Source organism: Triticum urartu, chromosome 6A, assembly GCF_056163025.1.
Source record: "Triticum urartu cultivar PI428250 chromosome 6A, HENAU_Tu73, whole genome shotgun sequence".
Lineage (NCBI taxonomy): Eukaryota > Viridiplantae > Streptophyta > Magnoliopsida > Poales > Poaceae > Triticum > Triticum urartu.
The window spans coordinates 255,358,397-255,364,531 of NC_141878.1; positions in this window are offsets into that span (position 1 = coordinate 255,358,397).

A 6,135-nucleotide genomic window follows, 5' to 3' on the forward strand; every position below is an offset into this window, starting at 1 on the left:
ACCTACTTGTCCTCTGTGCCCACTTTGGTTGCCCCTCAACCACAAGAGCCATTGTTGCTGTACTTAGCAGCGACTAATCAAGTGGTTAGTGCAGCCCTAGTGGCACAGCGGGAAGTAGAGTAAACAGAGAGTGAACAAAGCCCGGCATGGCAGGATGAGGATCAAGACAAAGAAGAGCATTGCAGCTGGGGAAACCCCAAGGGCGCGGCAAGGAAGAAAGTGGTGCAGCGCCCAGTATACTTTGTCAGTTCCCTATTACAGGGGGCTATATTGAGGTACTCTGGTGTGCAAAAGTTGATTTTTGGCCTCATTATCGCCTCAAGGAAACTGCGCCACTACTTCCAAGCCCATGAAATTACGGTTGTCACCTGCTTTTCCGTTGCAAAGGATACTCCGAAACCCTAAGGCTACTGGCAGAATAGTGGTGTCGGCTTTGGAGTTATCCAGCTTTGGCATGAAATTTAAGAGCACATCAACAATTCAGAGTAGGGCATAGGTAGAGTTTATTGCAGAATGGACGCCAACACCTGATGAAGAAGTATTGGAAACAGTTACCCCCAGCAAGGAAGCGCCCTAAGAATGGATCATGTATTTCGATGGTGCTTTCTCCCTGCAAGGTGCAAGGGCTGGTTTGCTTCTCGTTGCTCCCACTGGGGAGCAGTTGAAGTACGTCGTCCAGATGCATTTTCCCCGTGAGGAGGCAACCAACAATACAACTGAATATGAAGGGCTCCTTACCGGGCTCCGGATTGCCACATAATTGGGAATTAAGAACCTGATCATTCGAGGAGATTCACAACTTGTGGGGAGACAAGTCAACAAGGATTACCAAAGTTCATTGATGGAGGCATACTTCGAGGAAGTGAGAAGATTGGAGGTGCACTTTGACAGATTGCAAACACAACACATACCCCGTGCGGAAAAAAGCATAGCTGATCATCTATCAAAGTGTGTTGCACAAAAACTTCCTGTGGAACCAGGAACTTGTGTTCTCCATCGTACTCAGCCCTCCGTATCCCTTGCAACAATGGCCCAAAAGAGGAGGAAGTTGGACTCCGGTAATCCTCTCCCCGTAGAGCCTCCCGAGGCTCCTGGTAGGGACCCTGCTGGAAACAACTCCCCATCAATTACTGGGCTGCGCCCTCCTGCTGGGCCACTGGTCCCCGCGGTCGAGGAACACACTCCCGCAGATGAGGAAGTGCCGCTAGCCCTTGTTGCCGAGCCCCAGGCTCCAACATGGGCAAGGCACATAGTCCATTTTCTCCAAACTGGAGAACTTCCCAATGAGCAAGAGGAAGCAGAAAGAGTAGCTCGGAGGGCCAGTATGTATTAGTTTGTCGATAACACTCTATACAGAAGGAGGCCCAATGGTGTGAAATTGAAGTGCATCTGTCGGGAAGAAGGAAAGGAACTGCTGGAGGAAATACACAAAGGCATGTGTGGCTCCCACATTGGATCAAGGAAATTAGTTGGGAAAGCATTCCGGCGAGGATTCTATTGGCCCACCGCCCTCCAAGATGCGCATTAGTACAACGATGTGCTGTACAAACGGTTTTCAACCCCTTTCTGTGATGGCATTTGGAAACATCGCCAAGTGAGTGTGGGAGATAGGGGGGTCCTTCCCACACAACCCAGAAACCATCGGGGATATGCCCTGCTGGCACACACGCTCGGCAAAATGAGGTCGTGTGCGACAGGCAAGCGCTCAAATACGGTTATACGTCCAGTAATGCTGAAAAATACATTTATACAGGCGAAATCGTTTCCGGTTGTAAGTACATACCACACAATCAGTCCCCGCTAAAATTTTCCATTCGTATGAACATCCCACACAGTCGCTCCAAGGAAAACGTTTCCCTTCGCAAGTACAACACACAATTTTCACCGTTAAACCGTTTTGTGATAGCGTTGCCATTGCACACGATATTAACTATTTTATCATTTGCAGCATAGGTGACCTTGTCACCTTCAGCTACGTTCGCAGAACGCAGCTTGTGTGTGATACTACGGAGCCAGTCATCTGCATCGACTGGTTCAATGGAATGATGGAAGGTAGGTGGTTTCAGACCAATGAAATCATAGATGGTCGCTGACTCTTTGTGCTGATGGGATGTGTTCTCCTCAATATGTGCTAATAAGCTGTTAGACTGACGCTTGTTCCTCTCCATCTCTAACATGAACTCTGCCAATGAAGACTGGTCGGGAGGATCCTCATCCCTACCATCTTCGTGGTTTCGGCTACGAGCAACAGAACTTCGGTTAACCGGCAACATCCTGAAGAACGAAACCAAAGAAAACAAGGATGGATTCAACACCAACTATAGGATGCAAAAGGTAGCACATGAAATTAGTATCTCTCGAACTCCTAGGACAATTCCGGCAGCATAACGGCAGTAAAATGCTCAAAATGAGACATTCTGCAAAATGCGGGGTAGCACCATACTCAACATCATCACTAAAGGTTCTGAGATATTACTAAACAAACTACACCGGAAGTACATGAAATCTGGAATATGACTCTAATCAACCAATCCTAAGAGACTACGGAGTAGTAACACGTGATCCTGATAGACAGAAGAGGAAGCCTAGTTCCTTAACCCCGTAGGAAAGATAGGATGACTCAGGTCAGAAGGCATGAGGTATAAGGAGTAAAAAGAGCCTTACGTTCCCTTCCACAATCAATTCCCCTATATAGCTAAAGAATTTCTAGACCCAACTTCGACCAGGTTGGCTTGGTAATCCTACAGGAAGTCAGGCTCTTATACCAAAGTTGTTGGGACCCCGATTCTAAGTCACACCGATCTAGCATGTAACACCTCATATCACTTTGCGGCCTCACGCACGGTATTCCCACGGGTGTCGCCTTACCATGGCCCGGCACTGTTTGCGCCTTTTGGCTCACGTATATGATAGAATCGCTAGCATCCATATGACAGAGAACCCGGGCTGACATGACTAGTCGTGAACCCAATGTGGCACTGACTTATAGGGACAGGCATACATGAAACAACATCGAGCATGTCAGTCATCAGCGTGTGAATCCGGGCTGTAGCAACTGGGCTAACAGGACTCCGGGAATCCGGGCTGTAGCAGGCTAGCAGGACTCCGGAAGTCACCACGTGACATTTCCCCGAAGGGACAGACACAGGAACGAAGTGAATCATATGCCGGCCAGTCTAAGTGTTCCGGAGCAGTAGTGCTCGGCTAGCAGGACTCCGGTGAACCGGGCTGTCGCAGACTACCATGGCTTAGTGTAAGCACTAGACTACATTTCCCCATAAGAGAGGCTACCAAGGATAAACAACTAGGTTGTCGGATCCCACACATAGCAATACATGTCACACGTACACATAACATGCAAGTATGTGCTATACAACATGGCATCACAACATAACGCAAACTCATATAGAATAAGGCCCAGAAGAGCCACATAGCATTAATACAAGCAGAGGTCTCATGACCCATCATTCAGAGCATACAAGCAACGGAAGCATTACAAGTCTGAGTATAGACAACTACAAAAGAAAAAGGCCGAGAAGCCTGACTATCTGCAAGTCCCTCCCAAGGGTACAAGATCATAGCTGAGGTAACAAGCTACTCGTCGAAGTCCAAGCGGTACTACTAGTGAGACAGATGTCTCACATGCAAAACATAAATAAAGCAAACGTGAGTACAAAGGTACTCAGCAAGACTTACATCAGATCCTATCATACATGCATTTGTATCAAGAAGGTAATGTTGTAACGCCCCAAGACCGGAGCTTCAGATGCCTTCCAGGGTTTCCGGGTTTCGTTGTGTGATTTGTTTCGTCTGTTGCATTCATCTTTGCATCATGTGCATTGCATCATGTCATCATGCATCCCGTTCTAAAAATCAACTAAATAAATTGCATGGATCTTCGGTCCATTTAAACCGAGGGAATTCACATGGTGATTCTCTTTAAAACTTATTCTCCCAATATTTTAGGGAGCTATATTCAATATTCCATTTTCGGAATCACCCATGAACACACTTGCTAATAATCACATGCCTTTTCTCGCTTCAAGTTTGGGTCCCCAAACTTTGCTTTTATCCTTTCCCCATTTTCCAGAGCTCCACCAAAAATCCGAACATTTTTGGACCTTCCTAACCCTCACTTCCTATTCAAACCATTTGATTTTAGATCAAATGAGTTTGAATTTAGAACTTTCAAAAATGCCCACTCCATTTTCTTGGAACATGCGCATTTTTGGCGAGTCCGTGGAAATTACTCCCATGCCCAAATTCCATCCATACCCTCTCCTTCTATTTTTCTTTTCTATTTTTGGTTAAGAGAGGAGAGTAGAGAAAGAGAGAGCCCAGCTCAAGCGAATCCCATCCAGCCAGCAGGCCTCTGTCCACTTCCCTCTCCTTGGGCCGGCCCCAAGGCCCATCTTGCTTCCCGACCTCTAGCCCAGTCGCTCCCCGCTGTAACCCTAGCCTCCCTGCATCGATCCCCATCTCCCCCCATCGATCCCTTCCTCCTGTGCGTGCACCGTCGGAGAGAGGGAGAGAGCAGCCCTGCACCCCCGTCCCGATCCATGGATCTCCTCGCCCATGCCTCCCCGTCGCTCTTCCTTCACGCGAGCCTCCTTTTCCTCCGCCGCGCCGACCGGCGACAGCTGCCGCTGAGCTCCTCCAGGAAGGCCACCTCAAGCGGGAGCCATGCTAGGCTCCTCTTCCTCGCACCGGCTCCGCCCACGCCCGAGCATCCGAGAGCCGCAGACCGAGCCGCCTCCTGCCTCGTCCCCGCACCGTAGGGCGTCGCCTCTGGTTGGTTCTAGCCGCGCTCGGCCTCTCCTCGAGCACCCGCGCCTGCAGCCGTCGTCCTCTGCGCCCGCAGACGTCGCCCGTCGCCGGCGTCACAAGTCCGCGTTGCCGAGTCCCTCGTCCTGCCCGAGCTGCTCCTCCCGCCGCCCAAGTACCTCCCCGCCTTCGGCCATAGTTCCCACACCAGGACCGCCCTCCACCGCTGGCTCTATCTCCGGCGAGCGCCGCGCCGTCTCCCTGCCTCGTCTGCGGTGCCGGCGTCAACAACAGTAGTGGACCGGAGCCCCTACCTTGCTCCACCACGTCGCCGACCTCCTACCGTGGCCTCCTCCTCGCTTCAAGTCCTTGCTGTCAAGCATCACGTCGCCGCCCTGCTACGTTCGTCGCCGAAGATCGCCAGATCCGGCCGCGTTGGGTCCGATCCTCCCGTCCCTGCCTTGCTGCTGCCCACTAGAGGCCTTCCGTCTCGCGTTTGTTTTGGATCAGCAAGGATGAGACACCAAGAACCGTACCTGGACCGTCAAGAACCTTCTCCGAGGATTTTTCCAAGTACCATGACATGAACGACCCTCGAACGCGTCAAGTACCACTACCATCAAGTACCTCTTCGCAAGACCAAGTTCCTCTACGATACATGTATCACTACACAACGAACCGCCAAGACCCAAGTACCATGACGCCAAGTACCTCTTCGGAACGTCAAGGTGGATCTCGAACTTTGACGAGGTTCCGATAAGACCCTCGACGTGTACGGCTACAATGTGAATGTGTACCCGACGACCTCGGAGACCTATGTTACACCAAGTACTACAACGACCTTCGACTTGTACCCCTACATCGCACCGAAACACCGAGTTCCTCGCCGAGACCCCAAACATTTACGGAACCTTGTGCGACTATGGATGTGAACAACCATCGTCGAACCCAAGTTACTCAGATTCGTCAAGTCCCTCTATGAAAACATTGTACGACTACTTCCGTGGCTGAAGGCCCGTGTACAACTACCGTCGCCGTGGACGACTACTTCCTCTACTTCCTCTACGAACCCGAACCGCTCCGAGAATGCACCTGGAAGGTATAACCGCCGAGACGATGACCCGTGGACGAAAGCATGTGTTGAATGAGATGCATGTTTAGTTGTTGTTTTCACCCGTGAACGTTAATGGTTTCTCCTCGTTGCCATGCCGTCGTTGACTCGTGGGAACCCGGTTGCGGGATCACCCCCACCTTCTATCGCATGTCACGCTCCCGTCACTTTTCCTTTTGCACCGGTATCTCCGTGAGCTATCAGAACCGGAATGTTGTCGTGGCACCATTTCCGTTGTCATTGTCGTGGCACCCCTTTTG